Source organism: Moschus berezovskii, chromosome 2 (assembly GCF_049115385.1).
Source record: "Moschus berezovskii isolate FMDL1 chromosome 2, NW_MosBer_1.0, whole genome shotgun sequence".
Taxonomy (NCBI): Eukaryota; Metazoa; Chordata; class Mammalia; order Artiodactyla; family Moschidae; genus Moschus; species Moschus berezovskii.
Genome location: NC_142461.1, coordinates 19,598,375 through 19,621,341, shown reverse-complemented (window position 1 = coordinate 19,621,341; position 22,967 = coordinate 19,598,375). Strand labels below are relative to the sequence as shown.

The following is a 22,967-nucleotide window of genomic DNA, read 5'->3' as shown; positions in this document are numbered from 1 at the left end:
AGGAATCTGATAGGCTACAGTCCTTGGGTTCACGAAGAGTCAGGCATGACTGAGCAACTTCACTTAATAGTATAATCACATAAGGTGTCTTAGAAGAGTAACACCTGCTCCTACAACACAAGAAAGAAGGTAATTTCAAAAGTAGATAATATAACATGAATAAAACATATTAGGCAAAATATTAGGTAGTAAAAATATTAGATAAAATTATATGAAATTAGTTTTTAGACCAAAAGTAGTCAATATTGACAATTTCATATAGTTTAACCAATAAAGCCTTTAAAATAAAAAATCTACAGGTTGGGATTGACATGTACACACTGCTATTAATTAAAATAGATAAACAACAAGGACCTAAGTGTAAGTCTAAGTACTTCTGGATAGATAGAAACACTTCCCATCCAACAGGCTCTTAAGATAATTAGGTGTAAGTATTACATACATAAAATTATCTAGACAAGATAGTGAAAAACTTTGAGACACTGAAAGAAATCTATGCCTTAGAAACAGACTTAAGTAAATGGAGATAATCTCACTTATCTTCAACATTTCAGAAGACAACTCACTCAATCAAGACAAATAAGGGAATTAAAAATCAGATACTGGGTTAAGGGTTTACCTACAAATACTAGTATATAAAACATAGTGGCAATTATTTGGTGAAGAGAGATTCGTCATTTAAAGAGTCTATAGTCTTACTACTTATCTTAACAAGTTGTTGGTTATGCTGTATATAGTTCACATTGGTGTCATTTTCTACTTTACCTCAATTAACTATGTCTTCCTGTCCCGAGACCAAAGTTAAGGAATCTCTTGCAAGTAATGTTGAAGCAGAAATATTTGCCTCCATATCAGTTCAGTTCAGTTCAGTTCAGTCGCTCAGTCGTGTCCGACTCTCCGCGACCCCATGAATCACAGCACGCCAGGCCTCCCTGTCCATCACCAACTCCCGGAGTACACTCAAACTCATGTCCACAGAGTCGGTGATGGCATCCAGCCATCTCATTCTCCGTCGTCCCCTTCTCCTCCCGCCCCCAACCTTTCCCAGCATCAGAGTCTTTTCCAGTGAGTCAACTCGTCGCATGAGGTGGCCAAAGTATTGCAGCTTCAGCTTTAGCATCAGTCCCTCCAATGAACACCCAGGATGATCTCCTTTAGGATGGACTGGTTGGATCTCCTTGCAGTATAAGCCAAATTGGTTCATATATAAAGGGGGTACTTGCCATGGTCTGCCAGGAGTGGTTACAAAAATGCTGGCGATTCAACCAGAATCTATGCAAGAACTGACTTTAAGGGCATAATAGGTAAATTAGTTTCATAAAAGAAATCATCATGAGCTCCTTATTGCAAAATTCAGCCTTAAATTGAAGAAAGTAGGGGAAACCACTAGACCATTCAGGTATGACCTAAATCAAATCCCTTGTGATTATGCAGTGGAAATGACAAATAGTTTCAAGGGATGAGATCTGATAGACAGAGTGCATGAAGAACTATGGACAGAGGTTTAGGGCATGGTACAGGAGAGGGGGATCAAGACCATTCCCAAGAGAAAGAAATGCAAAAAGGCAAAATGGTTGTCTAAGGAAGCCTTACAAATACCTGAGAAAAGAAGAGAAACTAAAGGCAGAGGAAAGGAAATATATACCCATATGAATGCAGAGTTCCAAAGAACAGTTAGGAGAGATAAGAAAGCCTTCCTCAGTGATCAATGCAAAGAAATAGAGGAAAACAATAGAATGGGAAAGACTAGAGATCTCTTCAAGAAAATTAGTGATACCAAGGGAACATTTCATGCAAAGACGGGCACAATAAAGAACAGAAATGGTGTGGACCTAAAGAAGCAGAAGATATTAAGAAAAGGTGGCAAGAATACACAGAAGAACTATACAGAAAAGATTTTCATGATGTAGATAAATACAACAGTGTGATCACTCACCTAGAGCCAGATGTCCTGGAGTCTGAAGACAAGTGAACCTTAGGAAGCATCACTACCAACAAAGCTGGTGGGGGTGATGGAATTCCAGCTGAGCTATTTCAAATCCTAAAAGATGATACTGTGAAAGTGCTGCACTCAGTATGCCAGCAAATTTGGAAAATGTAGCAGTGGCCACAGGACTGGAAAAGGTCAATTTTCGTCCTAATCCCAAAGATAGGAAATGCCAAAGAATGTTTAAAATGAAAGTGAAGTTGCTCAGTCTTGTCCAACTCTTTGCCACCCCATGGACTAGACCGTGGAATTCTCCAGGCCAGAATACTTGAGTGGGTAGCAGTTCCCTTCTCCAGGGGATCTGCTGAATCGAAGGATCTAACCCAGGTCTGTCACATTGCAGGCAGATTCATTACCGGATGAACCACCAAGGAAGCCCAAACTACCCAGGGAATGTTCAGACTACTACATAATTGCACTCACCTCACACGCTAGTAATGTAATGTTCAAAATTCTCCAAGCAATACTTCAACAGTCTGTGAACCGAGAACTTCCAGATGTTCAAATTGGATTTAGAAAAGGCAGAGGAACCAGAGATCAAATTGCCAACATCTGTTGAATCATTGAAAAAGCAAGAGAGTTCCAAAAAAAATTTACTTCTGCTTTATTGAATATGACAAAGCGTTTGACTGTGTGGATCACAATAAATTGAGGAAAATTCTTTAAGAGATGGGAATTCCAGACCACCTTATCTGCCTCCTGAGAAATCTGTATGAAGGTTAAGAAGAAACAGTTAGAACTGGACATGGAACAACAGATTGGTTCCAAGTCGGGAAAGGAGTACATCAAAGTTGTATGTTGTCACCTTGCTTATTTAACTTTTATGCAGAGTACATCATGCAAAATGATGGGCTGGATGAAACACAAGGTGGAATCAAGATTGCCAGGAGAAATATCAATAACCTCAGATATGCAGATGACACCACCCTTAATGAAGAAACTCAAGAGGGACTGAAGAACCTCTTGATGAAAGTGAAAGAGGAGAGTGAAAATGCTGGCTTAAAACTCATTATTCAAAAAACAAAGATTATGGCATCTGGTCCCATCACTTCATGGCAAATAGATGGGGAAACAATGGAAACAGCGACAGACTTTTTTTGGGGGGCTCCAAAATTACTGCAGATGGTGACTGTGGTCATGAAATTAAAAGACGCTTCCTCCTTGGAGAAAAGCTATGACAAACCTTGGAAGCATATTTAAAAGTAGAGACATTACTTTGCCAACATAGGTCCATTTAGTCAAAGCTATGGTTTTTCCTGTAGTCCTGAAAGGATGTGAGGGTTGGACCGTAAAGCAAGCTGAGCGCTGAAGAATTGATGCTTTTGAACTGTGGCACTGGAGAAGACTCTTGAGAGTCCCTTGGACTGCAAGGAGATTCAATCAGTCAATCCTAAATGAAATTAGTCCTGAATATTCATTGGAAGGACTGATGCTGAAGCTCTAATACTTTGGCCATGTGATACGAAGAACTGACTTATTGGAAAAGACCCTGATGCTGGGAAAGATTGAAGTCAGGAGGAGAAGGGGAAGACAGAGAAGAAGGTTGGATGGCATCACCGACTCAATGGCCATGAGTTTGAGCAAACTCTGGGAGTTGGTGATGGACAGGGAAGCCTGGTGTGCTGCAGTCCATGGATTTGCAAAGAGTTGGACATGATTGAGTGACTGACCTGAAATGAACTTCTTGTAATTGATAGTTGTTGCCTCTCTTTTCCTCCAAAAATTCTCTTACTGGTCACTACTATTTCCATTTTAAAAAGGTCACTTAATAAATGGACTCCAAGTCAATTTTTTTTTGCACTGAGCAAATGCAATGCGATTCTTCCAAAGATATTGTACGGTATCAGGTAAAACACATCAAACAGATGCCTACACATCCATGCAAAATCAAATGAAGGCTCCAGGTGAGTGACTCTTCCTTCTCTTCTATTAAATAGTAGTTGAAAAAATGTACTACCTCTTAAAGCAAGAAGAACTTAACCTGGTGACTACAGCTGACACCGCTGTGTGATATACAGATAAGCTGTTAAGAGAGTCAATTCTAAAATTTCTCATCACAAGGAGAAAATTGTTTTTCTTTTTTCTGTTTTTCTTTCTTTCTTTATTGACTCTCTATGAGAAGATGAATGTTAGGTGAACATACTATAGTAATCAGTTCAAAACATATGGAAATCAAGCCATCATGTTGTATGCCTTAAACTTGTATAGTGCGTGCAGGCTAAGTCACTTCAGTTGTGTCTGACTCTGTGCAGCCCTATGGACTGTAGCCCTTCAGGTTCCTCTGTCTATTGGATTCTCCAGGCAAGAATACTGGAGTGGGTTGCCATTTCCTTCTCCAGGGGATCTTCCCAAACCCAGGGATGGAACCCCAGTTTCTTAGGTCACCTGCATTGGCAGGTGGGATCTTTACCACAAGCACCACCTGGGAAACCCATACTTATATAGTGATGTATATCAATTATTTCTCAATAAAACTGGGGGAAAAAAAAGAGGACTTCCCCAAAGGGAAGATTTAAATGCAGAATGTAGAAGAGAATGTTCCTTTGGACATATGCTCTGTGGGTGTGTCACTGGCAAAGCACAGTGTTGGAAAGAAGCTGAAATTCAGTGCGACACACGTTTTGTTTTCCGTTTACTGTAGGGGAAGCAGTAGATGAGAGTGGTTATTAAATTATCTCATAGAACATGGAATATTTGTTACAGAATGAAGATTAGAGTATGGTAGCAATTTTTAAAAAATATTCTCTTCTTTTCACCATTTTACAATAAATGATGCACCAAGGCACACCATCAATAAGCATGCTTCTTCTCAGTCAATCTCATATCTTATGAAACAGCAATATTAATAACTGACATTGAGAAAAATATTTATGCCTGGAACCTTGTTTAGTTTTAAAGGCCTTATGTCATTTAAACATAGGCACAGTCTTAAGGTTGCAGTACTAGTGATTTACCAATAAGGAAACCAAGGCTTAGAGAAGTTGTATAAATTACTAAGGTGCACGTGACTAAATGGCAGAACTAGGATTTAAAACAAAGTCTAAATTCAGAATGTAACCACAAGCCACTAACTTTTCTCCTGTAGAATTCAAAATCTGCAGTTCATAACTTGTAGTGAACTATGCTCACGTACAGATGGTCCCTGACTTGTGATGGTTCAACTTAAGTTTTCGACTTTAGAATGGTGCAGAAAAGATAGGCATTCAATATAACCTGTACTTCAAATTTTGAATTTTTACCCTTTCTCCAATAGCAATATGTGGTCTGATGATTTCTAGTGTGTGTATTAATCGTTCAGTCATGTCTGACTCCTTTGTCCATGGGATTTCCCAGGCTAGAATACTGGAGTGGGTTGCCATTCCCTTCTCCAAGGGATCTTCCCCACCCAGGGATCAAGCCTAGGTCTCCTGCATGGAAGAAGGAGTCTTTACCATCTGAGCCACCAAGATAGTCTCTAGTGATGCTGGACAATAGAAAGGAGAATCAGCTCTCAGTCTGCCAGTTGATCGTGTGGAGAAACAATGAATGCTTTACTATCATTCTTGACCCAGACAAAGTAGATCTGTATTAATTAGGATAATATTAAGCTAGGAACAATAAATTCTACCTTGACTGTATGCATGATATTTTAAGGTAATCAGATGCTACTAAAAATATCTGGATATTCATTGGAGGGACTGAAGCTGAAACTGAAGCTTCAGTACTTTGGCCACCTGATGTGAAGAGCCAGCTCATTGAAAAAGACCCTCTGATGCTGGGAAAGATTGAGGGCAGGAGGAGAAGGGGGCAACAGGATGAGATGGTTGGATGGCATCACTGACTCAATGGCTATGAGTCTGAGCAAACTCCAGGAGATAGTAAAGGACAAGGAAGCCTGGTGTGCTGCAGTCTTTGGGGTTGCAAAGAGTCAGACATGATTTATCAACTGAACAACAACAACAGCAAAAAAATGTGAGCCAGAAGAATCCTTTTTTCACAGATAGCTTAGGCAGAAATTGTCTTTACTTCTATGTAAGTTTGTGCTTTTTATTTTCTCTGCTGCTTATGTTACATAGTATTCTGTTATCATACAAAGATTAATTCATAGAGAAATAAAATGTTATATTTCATAATTTCAGTCAGTTCAACCCCTCAGTCATATCTGACTCTTTGCAACCCCATGGACTGCAGCATGCCAGGCTTCCCTGTCCATCTCCAACTCCTGGAGCTTGCGCAAACTCATGTCCATAGAGTCCCCTTCTCCTGCCTTCAATCTTTCCCAGCATCAGAGTCTTTTCCAATCAGTTCAGGTGGCCAAAGTATTGGAGTTTCAGCTTCAGTTCAGTCCTTCCAATGAATATTCAGGACTGACTTCCTTTAGGATTGACTGGTTTGATCTCCTTGCAGTCCAAGGGACTCTCAAAGGTCTTCTCTAAATTTCATAATTTAGAAGTCTATAATTTTCAAATTATTTAGTGTTAATATTATTGCCATTATGACCTTGATACTTTCCATTCAATTTATAAATAAAGTTGTCAATATAAACTACTGGATATTTTTGACCCAACTTATTAATTTCAGTCAGTATTATATTAGTTTGTAGGAATCAAAAGCTAATTGTAGAAATAATGAAAGGAGGAAATTTTTCTTTATCTTTTAATTTTTGCTTAGAGAGATGTTACTCTGTGGTAGAAATAACATATAATTTTGAATAAGAACTTATTAACTTAATAAATTCATAAGTTTTTGTTTCAGCTCTTACATTTGCCAAATGATAATATAACAGCTTCAATTTATCTAGCTGTTGTGAGGATTAAATGAGATTACATGAGCATAGTTTATTAAGAAAAATATTTTTTAACCTAAATAAGTAATACATGGTTGTAATTTCATTGTACCAAATTAAAGCAGTTTCCTTGACATTCACCTAGAAAGAAGCATGCGGAAATAAGTTAAAATATCAAGATATATACTTAAGAAACAGTGGACCTACCTAATCCAGGTGATTTATTAAGAAAAATCAATGCAAGATTATTCTCTTTTGAGTGGGGCAAGATTTGTGAAATTGAGTTCAGAAGAAAAGAAATGCATTCCTCATATTCTACTGGGCTTTAAAATCTCCATTTAAAACAATAAATGTTATTTATTATTTTTAAAATGAAATTAGCTCACAGAAAAATAATCTAAGATGTATTGGCAAAGCTAAAATATGAGAGGTAGAAATGGAGGTGAGGGATGTTAAGGAAAAGTGGAGGGAAGAGCATTAATAGAGATATTGCCTACCAGATTTTCTGGGGCTAGGAAGTCTTCTGTTTGTAGTTGGCACCAGCCCATTTACATATTTAACATGGAGAGAACTTCAGAGTTGGGATGTTAATTTTTACAATTTTACAAAATGAAAATATCCTTCTCATTTTATTACCTAAAATAGATCATGCTCAGTTAAAATGTAATTCAAACAATACAGAAAAAAAATAATATGAAGAAAGTAAAATCTACCACCCAGAGATAATATTCAACATTATGGTGAACTTATGTTTAGACATTTCTTTGTGCATTTTTATTTATATGGAAACCTATAAATGTATATATAGGTTTTCAAAAATTAAAAGTGGGCTCATATTCTACATGCTGTTTTAAAACATGCCTTGACAATGTGGTGTGGGCATCATTCCATGACACTAAATATGGATTCTCATATTTTTCTGAGTTTATTTTTTTTAAGTATACACAAAAAGAAATCCACTACTCATAAGTGTGCAGCTAGAAGAATTTTTGCCAGGTGGACATACGCATATATACATAACCTAGGCTGAGACAGAGAACACGACCAGCAATCTAGAAGCTTCCTTTATGTTTCTCTTTAGTCCTTGCCCTCCATCGCCACTACTAAGTCTGTTGTTCCTCTGTCTTCTGGCATCCCCCATTCCCACAGGCTGACTTTTGCTCCTTAGAGAAAGTATTTTTCCCCCATCCCCACCCCAACCCTAGTTGCTTATGAGATGTTCTCAGTTTTGTTTTCAGTAGTTTTACTATTGTTCTCACATGTGTGTGTTTTAACTCAGTTCAGTTCAATCCCTCAGTCGTGTCCGACTCTTTGCGACCCCATGAATCACAGCACGCCAGGCCTCCCTGTCCATCACCATCTCCCGGAGTTCACTCAAACTCATGTCCATCAAGTCGGTGATGCCATCCAGCCATCTCATTCTCTGTCGTCCCCTAGTTGAGGGATAATTTTAGCCATTAGCTCTTCAATTTTGAGGGTAATCTTTACTCTTTGTTTCTTCTTTTGTTTTCTGTCTCATCTCTTTTGGGAATCTTATTGCATATATGTTAGAACATGTTATCTAGATTCTTTTGTTCTCTGTATTTTTTCCATTCTGTTTTGCTGTCTGTTCAGTTCAGTTCAGTTGCTCAGTCGTGTCCGACTCTCCGCGACCCCATGAATTACAGCATGCCAGGCCTCCCTGTCCATCACCAACTCCCGGAGTACACTCAAACTCATGTCCACAGAGTTGGTGATGCCATCCAGCCATCTCATTCTCCGTCGTCCCCTTCTCCTCCCGCCCCCAACCTTTCCCAGCATCAGAGTCTTTTCCAGTGAGTCAACTCGTCGCATGAGGTGGCCAAAGTATTGCAGTTTCAGCTTTATCATCAGTCCCTCCAATGACCATCCAGGATTGATCTCCTTTAGAATGGACTGGTTGGATCTCCTTGCAGTATAAGGGACTCTCAAGAGTCTTCTCCAACACCACAGTTCAAAAGCATCAATTCTTCGGCGATCAGCTTTCTTCACAGTCCAACTCTCACATCCATACATGACCACGGGAAAAACCATTGACTTGACTAGATGGACCTTGGTTGGCAAAGTAATGTCTCTGCTTTTTAATATACTATCAAGGTTGGTCATAACTTTCCTTCCAAGGAGTAAGCGTCTTTTAATTTCCTGGCTGCAATCAGCATGCAAAGTGATTTTGGAGCCCCCAAAAATAAAGTCTGACACTGTTTCCACTCTTTTTCCATCTATTTCCCATGAAGTGATGGGACCAGATGCCATGATCTTTGTTTTCTGAATGTTGAGCTTCAAGTCAACCTTTTCACTCTCCTCTTTCACTTTCATCAAGAGGCTTTTGAGTTCCTCTTCACTTTCTGCCATAAGGGTAGTGTCATCTGCATATCTGAGGTTATTGATAGTTCTCCCAGCAATCTTGATTCCAGCTTGTGCTTCTTCCAGCCCAGCGTTCCTCATGATGTACTCTGCATAGAAGTTAAATAAGCAAGGTGACAATATGCAACCTTGACGTACTCCTTTTCCTATTTGGAACCAGTCTGTTGTTCCATGTCCAGTTCTAACTGTTGCTTCCTGACCTGCATACAGGTTTCTCAAGAGGCAGGTCAGGTGGTCTGTTATGCCCATCTCTTTCAGAATGTTCCACAGTTTATTGTGATCGACACAGTCAAAGGCTTTGGCATAGTCAATGAAGCAGAAATAGATGTTTTTCTGAAACTCTCTTGCTTTCTCCATGATCCAGCGGATGTTGGCAATTTGATCTCTGGTGCCTCTGCCTTTTCTAAAACCTGCTTGAACATCTGGGATTCATGGTTTACATACTGCTGAAGCCTGGCTTGGAGAATTTTGAGCATGACTTTACTAGCGTGTGAGATGAGTGCAATTGTGCGGTAGTTTGAGCATTCTTTGGCATTGCCTTTCTTTGGGATTGGAATGAAGACTGACCTCTTCCAGTCCTGTGGCCACTGCTGAGTTTTCCAAATCTGCTGGCATATCGAGTGCAGCACTTTCACAGCATCATCTTTCAAGACTTGAAATAGCTCAACTGGAATTCCATCACCTCCACTAGCTTTGTTAGTAGTGATGCTTTCTAAGGCCCACTTGACTTCACATTCCAAGATGTCTGGCTCTAGGTCAGTGATCACGTTATCGTGACTATCTTGGTCGTGAAGATCTTTTTTGTACAGTTCTTCTGTGTATTCCTGCCACCTCTTCTTAATATCTTCTGCTTCTGTTAGGTCCATATCATTTCTGCCCTTTATCGAGCCCATCTTTGCATGAAATGTTCCCTTGGAATCTCTAATTTTCTTGAAGAGGTCTCTTGTTTTTCCTATTCTGTTGTTTTCCTCTATTTCTTTGCATTGATCACTGAGGAAGGCTTTCTTATCTCTCCTTGCTATTCTTTGGAACTCTGCATTCAGATGCTTATATCTTTCCTTTCCTCCTTTGCTTTTCGCCTCTCTTCTTTTCACAGCTATTTGTAAGGCCTCCTGAGACAGCCATTTCGCTCTTCTGCATTTCTTTTCCATGGGGATGGTCTTGGTTCCTGTCTCCTGTACAATGTCACGAACCCCCGTCCAGAGTTTATCAGGCACTCTATCAATCAGATCTAGTCCCTTAAATCTATTTCTCACTTCCACTGTATAATCATAAGGGATTTGATTGAGGTCATATCTGAATGGTCTAGTGGTTTTCCCTACTTTCTTCAATTTAAGTCTGAATTTCGCAATAAGAGTTCATGATCTGAGCCACAGTCAGCTCCTGGTCTTGTTTTTGCTAACTGTATACAGCTTCTCCATCTCTGGTTGCAAAGAATATAATCAATCTGATTTCGGTGTTGACCATCTGGTGATGTCCATGTGTAGAGTCTTCTCTTGTGTTGCTGTCTGTTAACATGGATATTTTCTATTAATCTTTCTTCCACTTCCTGCTCTTCATTTCTATTAAGTCTGAAAATGTTAGTCACTCAGTCATGTCTGCCTCTTGGCGACCTAATGAACTGTAACCCACCAGGCTCCTCTGTCCATGGAATTCTCCAGGCAAGAATAGTGGAGTGGATAGCCATTCCCTTCTCCAGAGGCTCTATCAAACCCTGGGATTGAACCCGGATCCCCTGCATTGCAGACAGATTCTCTACCATCTGAGCCACCAAGGAAGCCCTAAGTCTAACCTATGCTAAATCTACCTGCTGGAATCCTAATTTCAATTGTTACATTGCTTTAGCTTTAGAATTTATATCTCGTTATTGAAAAATATTTTTCTAATGATATTTTTCACTTTTAATCTGTTCAGTGAATGTTAATTACATCAGGTAAAAGTCAGCACCAGGTAATTTCAAATAAGTGAATTGTGATATTGTGTGACTGTTTTTTTGAGGGGAGAGTGTTCTACTTCTTTGTGATTTTTTCGTTTAAATGTTGGACAATATTTATAAAAAATTGAAGACTTTGGATGACATATATATATATAGATATGTATGTAACATATATGTGTATATATATGATGTATATACATAACATATATGTGTATATATATACATATATATGTGTATATATATAGATATATATGTGTGTATATATGTTATGTATATGTGTATATATATATGTGTGTGTGTGTGTATACTTTTTTTAAGAAAAGTTTTACCTGTCCTCTATGAGGTAGCTTGAGTGCAAGCACATCACCTTAACGCTGTTGAGAATGAGTCTACCTTGAGGCTGGGGTGCAGTTTTCAGTAGGATTTAGTGTACATCTAGCTCATCCTGTTTATTAGGAGTGAAACTCTCCATGGGACATAGCTGAGACCTAGAATTTTTATTAGGGATGGTTTGCTGGATCCTAACTTTAATTTTCTTGTCTTCTAAGACCATACTATTCTAAACTCAGTTTTTATACCTAGAAGACTTTTGCTTATATTTCCAGTTTCTCTTCCTTCTCAGTTTAAGAATTTCACAAATTCCACGCAGCTGAAACATATAGTATTGCCCTTCGCTTCCTTGTTTCTCGTCTTTCTAGGGCTTGGTTCTTCAAACTGATTAGATAGGCAACCCCAAATATAACATCTGCCCTCTTGATTCCCTTGGGATTTTCAGAAGCTTCTCTTTCTTTTCCACCATATAGTCTTGGCCTTCTGCTACTTTTCTCAGTTTCCTGCCCTACACCAAGGACCTTCAAAATGCTGTTGAAAAAAGCGACTTACAGAATGTCACTTCACCCCTCTGATGTTCTCTTTTTTCATGGATATTGCCTACTTAAGTTTTGGTTGCTTCATCAACTCTCTGATAATTTCAAACAGATATTATGTGGGTTTTACCTGTATTTTCTAATTGTTCTTGGCAAAAGCATTGGTCAGCCACAAACTACTGTATCATGATTGGTCATAAAAGTACAAAACTATTTTTAGTTCCTAAATAATTGCATGAATTATAGTAGGAAAAAATGGTATAAATATTTCCCATTGGTTTGATTTCTAGTCAAATGAAATAGCTTTTTTTAACATGTGGAGACTATTTTTTCTGTATTTTGTGTGTTAATATCTTTGACTATTTTTCTGTTAGTAATTTCTTTTTATTAATTAAAAGAGCTCTTTTTATGTTACTTTTAGTTAAAATATTAATCTTCTAAACTTCATATAAGTTAAAAATTATTTTCCTAGTTTATTTTTCAATCCAACTTTGACATTTTTGATGTCTACTCATTTAAAAAATTATGCAACCTTTATTTTTCTTCTTACATATGGTTTTGCTCTATATGGTTCTTACAAAGGTTAGCTCTATCACCAAAGTTATGATATGCATCTGTATTTTATGAGTAGTATTGTTTCATATTTTACATTCAAGTATTGATACCGCTAGAATTATTTCCAAGAATTGGTGTAGAAATGCATACTTCATTTTTTCTGTTTTTTTAATAGAAATGCCTAGCTAGTCATTTCGGAACCACTTTATAAAGCATGTATTCTTTTACATTTATTTTTGATATCAAAATTTTCTTATGTTAACATATATTCATAGTTAACTTCCTGAATATTTTAAATGAATTTAAGACTTTTTATATCACCTTATATTTACAATCAAGTTTTGTATATCTTTAGAATAAACTGAAAGAATGATTTCTGAAAGAGTGTGTCTTCCTTCTTGCTCGTTTCTCAGAATATTCCTAGACATATTTACATGCTTATCCTCTCAGATCAGCTTTTTTACTTTTTACATGTAAACACAATTCTGTAGTAACGTTATTGTGATTGTATTGCATTCAGATATTTAGTCTTGCTCTTTGGTAGAAATATTGCTAGAGTAAAAGCATATTAGTCAATTATTTTGCACAATAATTCTTTATGATTTTAAAAAACCCATTTCATGGCCTGTTCTTGCTGTGAGCCCACCGAGAATTACTACTACAAATTTCTGAAACCATGCTGAAATAATCCACTCTTGAGGAACTGCTAAAATAGGTCAATCAAGTTTCATTTTGCCTTAGGAATTTTGGGTCACAGATGAAGAAGCTAAATAATAATGATACAAATAATGATGTTAATAATGCTCAGCCGTGTTTGACTTTTGGAGAAGGCAATGGCAATCCACTCCAGTACTCTTTCCTGGAAAATCCCATGGACGGAGGAGCCTGGTAGGCTGCAGTCCATGGGGTCGCTAAGAGTTGGACACGACTGAGCGACTTCATTTTCACTTTTCACTTTCCACTTTCATGCATTGGAGAAGGAAATGGCAACCCACTCCAATGTTCTTGCCTGGAGAATCCCAGGGATGGGGGAGCCTGGCGGGCTGCCATCTCTGGGGTCGCACAGAGTCAGACACGACTGAAGTGACTTAGCAGCAGCAGCAGCAGCAGCAGCAGTGTCTGACTCTACGTTACCCCATGGACTGTAGCCCACCAGGTTCCTCTGTCCATGGGATTTTTCAGGCAAGAAATACTGGAATGGGTTGCCATTTCTCTTTCCAGGGAATCTCCTCCACCCAAGGGTTGAACCTGAATCTCCTCTGTCTCCTGCATTGCAGGCGGATTCTTTACCCACGGAGTCATCTGGGTAGTTTGTAACATAGTGTATGTGGGATTGGCTTCCCTTGTAGCTCAGTTGGTAAGGACTCTGCCTGCAGTGCAGGAGACCCGGGTTCCATCTCTGGGTCAGGAAGATCCCCTGGAAAAGGAAATGGCAGCCCACTCCAGTATTCTTGCCTGGAGAATCCCACGGACAGGGGAGCATGGCAGGCTACAGTCCATGGGGTCACAAGAGTTGGACACGACTTAGCGACTAACCCTCCTACCCACCCCCGAATATGTGTGATTTTTTTAAATTAGTGCATTAAATAGCAAGGTCTAGCAGTGGACTTTGTGACTAGTTTTGAAGCATTATAATAAGTATAAAGGACTTTCAAGATTGTTGCAAGAATTATTATATAACAATGCTTGTGATTTTGTTGGTGACAAAGTCACAGGTGCTGCTAATACTTATGTGGTTTTTTACCCACACTTGAAATTGAAAAAAATGCTAATTTCAGTTAGAGGTTGGTGAAAGTGTAACCCAGTAGGACCCTGTGGGGCTTTTGGGCACAGAAGCCTTTAAATAGTTGCTAATTTATTAGGGAAGAGGCTTTCCTGGTATGATGATAATAATAATAACATAATAATAAAATAAAATAAAAATAAGTATATAGTTCTTCTTTTGAACTGTGGTGCTGGAGAAGACTCTTGAGAGTCCCTTGGACTGCAAGGAGATCCAACCAGTCCATTCTAAAGGAGATCAGTCCTGGGTGTTCATTGGAAGGACTGATGCTAAAGCTGAAACTGCAATACTTTGGCCACCTCATGCGACGAGTTGACTCACTGGAAAAGACTCTGATGCTGGGAAGGATTGGGGGCGGGAGGAAAAGGGGACAACAGAGAATGATGTGGCTGGATGGCATCACCGACTCGATGGACATGAGTTTGAGTGAACTCCGGGAGTTGGTGATGCACAGGGAGGCCTTGCGTGCTGTGATTCATGGGGTCGCAAAGAGTCGGACACGACTGAGCAGCTGAACTGAACTGAAGTATATAGTGTGTTAAAAGCACAGGCCCTGTAGTAAGACTGCTTGAGTTCAAAGTTTATCTCCACTGAACACTCACTAACAGTCTGGCTTTGGGAAAAGTACTTACTGTTCTGTGTCTCAGTTAGCTCACCTTAAAGTTATTGTTGAATGGAATGAAACAGGTTAGTGCTAGTTATTACTATTATCAACATTATTACTGTTATCAGTTCAGTTCAGTTCAGTTGCTCAGTTGTGTCCAACTCTTTGTGACCCCATGAATCACAGCATGCCAGGCCTCCCTGTCCATCATTAACTCCCGGAGTTCACTCAAACTCATGTCCATCGAGTTGGTGGTGCCATCCAGCCATCTCATTCTCTGTCGTCACCTTCTTCTCCCACCACCAATCCCTCCCAGCATGAGCATCTATTATGTATCAAATAATTTCACTTTAATCTTCACTCATTTATGTAGATGTCTTTGAAAACAAATTATCAATAGATATCCCACTCTACCAACTGTGGTGTTAAGACTTTACCACTCATGTTAATGCTTAGAATTTTCCTAAGAAAAGTAAAATGAAAGCAAATAACTTTTTGGTGAATGTATATAAGTCGAGAACTTGGTCATCAGTTTTTCAGTTTCATTAACTTGATGTCATTAGAATACAAAATCAATTAACATTTGAACTTGATCATGAAAATTATGTTTAAAATCGAATGGAAATTGATGAACGTGCGGTGGAATTTCCCTAGTTTGCTCTGTAAAATCTGGGATAGCACATGCTTTATTTGCTGCTTTTTTCCTAGCACCTGTCATGAATTTCTAGGCACATCATGGATACTTAACAGGTAGGCATTGACTTTTTGACTAATGATGAGAAAAAATTATTATAGGAGCAGTAATACTCAACACCATAAAAAATTAGAGATGACAGAAGACAGTTTTTATGAGCAGCTGTTTCCCACTCTGTAGGCAGAATTTCAGGGATGCCAAATTTTAATCATCAAATTGATTTGTGAGGATCCAATTAAAATAAGAGAAGTTAATATAACTTCATGGACTTAGATATAACTTCATGCATTTTTCCCAAAATAGATATCAAATTTCCTCTTAGATATTGGATAGACATTTCAACTTTTGTCTTTATGATGTTTTTTGAACACCATCCCCATTTCTAATTGATACATTTTTTTCTATAGATAAGTGTTACAGTCAAATATGTTAACATCTGAGTCATTTGTTGTATTGTTTCTAATTTTTGCTATTACTTGTTGTAATCTCTTTGAAATCTATTTTGAATTTATCTTTCAGGAAACATTCTTACTTCCTTCATATCCAGTTCTCACCAGCATCTTGCTCTAGCTGCCTTGTACTGACAAACAGGTGTTCACAGCTCTAATTTACATCTCAGGAAATTGTTTTAGAGTTTAAGTAACTTGCCTGAAGTCACATGGATGCTAAGTACTGGGGAAGAGAACTGAACTCAATCTCACAGTGCTTTTATTAAAGCATTACCTATAGCTGTTATTTGCACTAATTCTAGGTAATCAACACTGGAAACATGAAAATTCTCTCTTATTCCCTGCATCTTTTATAAGGGGTATGAATGGTGTCCCTTCTATTTCTATATGCAGAAAATAGAGGAGTTCTGGTGTGGAAAAGTTAGCTAACTTCCATTGACTTAGAAGTTTCATGAGATGGTATACCACTTTATTGTCTTTTCTGTAGTCTTAGGTCTTCTCAGACTAACAGCTTCAAGAAGTAAATCAATTATTCTATGAAACTTAAGTGTTTAATGTATATTTATTTTGAAGAAGTATCTTGAAGTCATATAGGCAAGTATACATTTCAAAATAAACATATAAGGCTCAAGAGTTTGTTAACCTATAAACATTTTAGAAGATAATACATATAATAAATAAGGCAGATGTCTTTTGGCTTCAAAGAAATGCACTCAAATGGCCTTCTGTATCCTCGGCCCATAGTTGGTTGAATCTGAGGATGAGGAACTCCGACTTTGGAAGCTGCACTGTATTCACTGTACTGAGACATTTTACATGATGGTCTTGAGCCTCTGTGAACTTTATTCTCCATCAGGACTCCTGGAACCAATCCCCCACAGATATCAAGGGGAAACTATTTCAAATATAACTGGAGCTTAAGGAAAAGACAGGATGAGATGGTTGGCTGGCATCATCGACTCAGTGGACATGAATTTGAGCAAACTCTAGGAGACAGTGAAGGACAGGGAAGACTGCTGTACTGTCCATCAGGTTCCAAAGAGTTGAATATAATTTAGTGAGTGAACAAAAACAAAGGGCAAAACTCTAGAGAATGAGTTTGGGACAAATAGGTTGATTTTGTGGCCCTGTCTATCCTCTATTCCTTGTTCATACATGGTATTTTACATGTGAGGGCTACACCATCTGCAAATAAAGAAATTTAGAAAGCAGTATAATAGAAATGTTCTGGCCCATAGAAACATTTTCCCTCCAAGTTATTTTGGGTACAAATATGATTCAACCAATTGGGGTTGATTATAAAATTTAACAGTAAGAATATTAGAGTTGTGGAACCTCTTACAATGGACTAGCCTGATTCTGATGTATGTTTCTTTCTTTAATGATATCTGTCTCTAAATGGCTTATATTATTAAGTACACAACTAATATGCTGAATAGTTTAAATACATTGTGGCACAATCATCGCAATAAACCTGTATGCTAGACCTCATTATTATATAGATTTTACAGAAGAGGAAGCATTCAGAGAGCTAACCGGCCGGAAATCACAAGCTGGAAAATGGCAGGTCTAGGATTCAAATCCATGTGTCTTATTATAAGGTCCTGAGCTTTCCACTGTCATGGGAAACTGCCACTCACTAGTAGGGGCAGGGTAGTATAGTGGAAAGAGCATGCCACTCAGTCTCATTCCCAATCCTACTACTTACTTAGTTCATGTAGTCTTGGCCATTGACTTGGCATCCATAAGGCTTATCTCCCTCATCTTAAAATTGAGAATGCTTGTGGGGAAGATTAAGTGTGCTAAGTTGCTTCAGTCGTTTCTGACTCTTTGAGACCCTATGGACTGTAGCCCACCAGGCTCTTCTGTCCATGGTATTCTCCAGGAAAAAATACTGGGGTGTGCTGCCATTTCCTCTTCCATGGTATCTTCCCAACCCAGGGATAGAACCAACATCTCTTACATCTACCTGCATTGGCGGGGGCGGGGGGTTCTTTAGCAATAGCACCACCTGGGAAGCCCTCCTAAAGTGTAATTATTTGTATATGATTCCTGACACAGTGGCTACTCGGTATATGCTAGGTCTCTTTCCTCTTATATATCATAGTCAATATATGTAGATTTCTAGACATAGGAAAGAAAGATTATACAAAGGAACAACTTCACCTGGAAGCCAATATATGCAAGTGAAGCTGGAATAATTATGAAACTATAATATTGTCTAGATTTTCTGCATCTCTCTCTCTACATATATTTCTTACTAGACATATTTTGATGAAAACTCAATTGCCATTTCTTAGTTCCTCATCCTTCTTCTACCATCTCCTTTGCCATCATCACAGTTGGATACTGAGGATAATTGGGAAGCCAAAGGATTTAGTCTTCAAGTCGGGGAATAAGAGGCAGGAACAGATGGAACATTTTACAAACGGAGATTGTGATTTTATGCACCTCTCCAAAGCCACATAAACTGGAGGAGGTTTCAAAGAAAGGAAAATTATTTTCCAATGGCTTGTTTTCCTGAGTTTGTTGTAATTGCATAAGGGCATAGCTATTCCACATCCTCTTCCTTTCAAATATGTACATTATGTAAGTGATTCAACTTTATTTGCAATTTTATTACTCAAAGATGTGTTCGTCTTTTATAAGTCTTTAAGTAAAACTTTGGGCAAACTTCAAGGAAAGAGGCATGGAATTTAGACTCTGCAAATATAATGGAATGGCCTGCTATGTCCTTAGAAAGAACACTTGGTCATCACAGAGCACTGCAGAGATGGTGGTATATCATTGTGGTTTCCATGATCATGGGACAAGTCTGTGTCCTTTTTGTTTTAGCAACTTGATTTTTTTCAGGGATGCGGAGTAATTGAGGTTCCCTAATCAATGTTATAGGGCTTCTCTGATGGTTCAGCGGGTAAATAATCTGTCTGCAATGCAGGAGACACAGGAGACATGGGTTCAATCCCTGGGTCGGGAAGATGGCCTGGAGGAGGAAAATGCAACCTACTCCAGTATTCTTGCCTGAAAAACCCCATGGACAGAGGAGCCTGGCAGGTTACAGTACAAAGGGTTGCAAAGAACCAGACATGACTGACTAAACACACACTCAATGTTATAGTAGATACAGGAATCACAAAGCCGATTTGGTAATTTGTACTGAAGAAGTGTCACAGGGACCATACACTATAGTCTACCAGTCAGTGTAATCTCTCCTTGGAGACTAGCTTGTGTGAGATGCTATTTGGCTTTTAGAGGTAGTTTGTGAATACAAAGCATTAATAATTGTACCATCCAGCCGTCATATCTTTACTTCATGTTCACCAAGGTAACATGTCCACTGCGAAGATGTGGTATTGGGGTCATCTTGCATGCAGATTATCTTGTGTCTTGGTGTAGGCTGGAAGCAAAAGCATTTCAGAGCTCCTTCTTTGAAGCCTCCAAGAGGATATTCTCCTTTTTCTAGTACCATCTTTCTTATTAAAGAGTAAAACGAAAGGGATAAGATTTCATTGTTGCAGTTTCTACTCCAGTCTTTCTTCTACATTAATGCAATTAGAATAAATATATTCATCTAGCTTTGGGGGCACTTCCTTACTGATCGTTACTAAAGTGTGAGTTATTTCTATGTTTCAGTTCTGTTCAGTTCAGTTGCTCAGTTGTGTCCGACTCTTTGTGACCCCATGAATCACAGCACTTCAGGTTTCCCTGTCCATCACCAACTCCTGGAGTTCACTCAAACTCACGTCCATCGAGTTGGTGATTCCATCCAGCCATCTCATTCTCTGTCATCCCCTTCTCCTCCTGCCCCCAATCCCTCCCAGCATCAGAGTCTTTTCCAGTGAGTTAACACTTCGCATGAGGTGGCCAAAGTAGCTGACCTGATTCCTTATATTTCATTTGTTTCCCTACTGTTTCATCATAGACAGTTACCTAATTCCAGTCTGGGATATATCTTGTTTTTATTCTATAGTGTTGTACATGTAATGAAAATTCCAGTGGAATCCAGGTGTATTTTAGGAAACAGATTTAATGAAGACCCTGAACAACTCTTGAAGATAATTATGGAAATTCCCTACACCTGCTCACTTCTGACATTTCTTTCTCTTAACTCTTACCCTCTCATTTTTTTTCTCACTCATTATTTCTTTCTCCTTTGACACATTTATTTTATCCCTCTTTTTTCTCTCTTTCTCTCCTTTCCTTTTCTTGTCCTTCTCCTATCCCATGCCTGCAAATGGTGTTCATAAAAATAGGTCTGGAGAGAGAAAATAGTTCTACTGATAATTAACCACAAATGATAAACTAGTTTTTTCTCCACTATCAGCTAAAATGGAAACATAAGAATCTTGATCAAAATTTTGTTCAAAAATAGAAAATAATTATAATTTTTAACCATCAGGAACTGGATAAAATTGTAAATTTATAGTTACAGCCATCTTAAGACCCTTGTCTTATTTAATATAATTTTAGTTCTCCTCAGTCACCCAGAGAGTTTGATAAATATTATCTAGGTCTTATAAAGGATTACTGGTTTCAGAGGAAATAAGCTTCTATAGCTGTTTCTTAGTTGTTCCTAACTGAAATTCTCCCAAAGATATTTTTAAGTTATATTTTTAATATATGACTTGGAAAAGGGCTGAATAACCATTTATTCAATTTTGATGTTTAGTCAATTCGTGATGGAATGAAAGTTTCTAGAAATGAGCAATTGTGAGACAGTTTTCCTTCTGAGATACACATTTATGTGGATGAAATTTGGATTTAATTAACTAGGACTCTACTGCAGTTTGGCCCTTTGTTGCCTTTTCCAGTCTGGCTTTTCAAATACTAATAATCTGATCTTGAACTTTCATTCAAACACCCCCATAAAAATGCCACCATTCATTTCCTTAAATATATTGAGAATTCTAAAATTAATGGTAGTTTTGCTCAGCCTTTCTATGTGCGCCACTTGGATGAAATGGTCATGACGCTCCACATAGCAGGCTGCACTCTGAGCTCCTGCAAACACATGCTAGACACCAGCTCAGATCCAACATGGAATTTGATCAGGGAGGGACTGAAAGTAAGAAAAGTTAAATGGTGAGTTTAAAATAATACAGCTAGTGGTCAGATCAGTGTGGAAAATGTATTTTTAAATGAACATATCACTGAGAGTTGTTGAAGTTTAACATTATAGAGGGATTGATACATTTTAGCTTCCATGGCATTAAAGTTATATACCATAATGTGTTATTTCAGATAGCACATACGGCAGCAAGTGGGGCACTCTATGATGGCACATTCATAGGGAGGGCTCTTATCTGATCAAGAGAGGTCTCCAAGCCAACCTGGAATGCATACCATGTCTCTCTCATGCCATACCCATGTCACATACAGTTTGAATGTCTCCTCTGCATACACCCAACACAGGTACCTAGGTACAACTACAAACTGGGTGGAGTTGATACTGCGACAGTCATTCCTACGTCATATTTTTGGTCAATACACCCTTTCCACTTAAGTGCTTCCCAACACCAGTACATTGGATAGTGGAACAAAATCATACATTTCTTTCGTTTTTAAAATGTTTCTTGGAGAAGGAACAAGATGGCGGAGGAATAGGACGGCAAGACCACTCTCTCCCCCACAAATTCATCAAAAGAACATTTGAACGTGGAGTAAAGTCCACAAAACAACTTCTGAATGCTGGCAGAGGACGTCAGGCACCCAGAAAAGCAGCCCATTGTCTTCAAAAGGAGGTAGGAAAAAACATAAAAGATAAAAAGCGAGACAAAAGAAGTAGGGACGGAGCTCCGTCCCGGGAAGGGAGGCTTTAAAAAGAGAGAACTTTCCAAACACCAGGAAACACTCTCACTGGCGAATCTGTGGCGAGCCTTGGAAGCTCAGAGGGCCACATAACCCTCTTTTTTTTTTAAGATTTTTTTTAAAACCCACAGATTACCCGCCAAATGGTAACTCCCAGTGGAGAAGCAGCGCAGACGCCTGCATACGCCATTAGCAAGCGGGGGCTGGGCAGGGAGGAGCCGGCTGAACTGCTTAGAGAGAGGACTGGGCTTGAATGCCGCGAGAACAATTTGAGAGAACTGGGGAGAGCAAAGCAGACTGTGGGATAGCTTCCCCACGAAAAGGCGGAAAGCTCTAACCTACGACTCGGCCAGCCCCTCTCACAGAATAAAGGACTGAGCAGAGCAAGCCGGCTGCGACTGGCCCATCCCCCATCCCCCGCCGAGACAGGCACGGAGTGCAGCCAGAGCCGGAGCGGGCAACCGCGGCCCCAGAAAGGCATCTGATACAAACTTCAGACAGGCTTGTTGCTATTCAGGACTTCTTGGGCTCGGGCCGGTCGATATCCCCCTGAGAAGGTGCACCAGTTGTACACCCAGAAAACTGAGTGGCGGGGACTGGGGAGGCGATAAGTAGCAGAGACCGCGCTCACCAAACACCTGGTCCCCTGAGCTGCTCGGACTGGGGGAGGCACAAAACGCAGGCCCAACCAAGTCTGCGCCTTTATGGAGTACCTGAGAACCTGAACTTGAGCCGCTCAGACCTGGGAAGTGCATACAACCCGGCGCCGGCCTCGGACAGTTCCCGGCAGAGCAACCTAGAGCCTGTGCAGTATAGACTGGGACAGCATACGTGCTGTGAGCGGGGGCAAACCCAGTGTGGCCGAGATGCTGCAAGCACTCCCCACAGACGCCAGAGATATTCGACTGCAGCGTTCCTCCCTTCCCAGAACAGGACTGAACAACTGAGCCTTAAAAAGTGTCCACCCGCCCCCTAGTATCAGGGCGGAAATTAGACACTGAAGAGACCAGCAAACAGAAGCTAAAACAGAGGGAACCACCTTGGAAATGACAGATAGAGACGTCTAGAGGCTACTCCAAGAATAAGACTAAAAACCAGAGGCAAGAGGCTTAAGGCCGAATCCTGAGAACACCAGAGA

General features: G+C 39.3%; 1 pseudogene; it reads left to right on the top strand.

Annotated features, from left to right (window-relative positions):
- The first annotated feature begins 20,987 nt into the window (after positions 1-20,987).
- LOC129538581 (oxysterol-binding protein-related protein 9 pseudogene) overlaps positions 20,988-22,967 on the top strand; it is a 31,080-nt pseudogene continuing 29,100 nt past the window's right edge.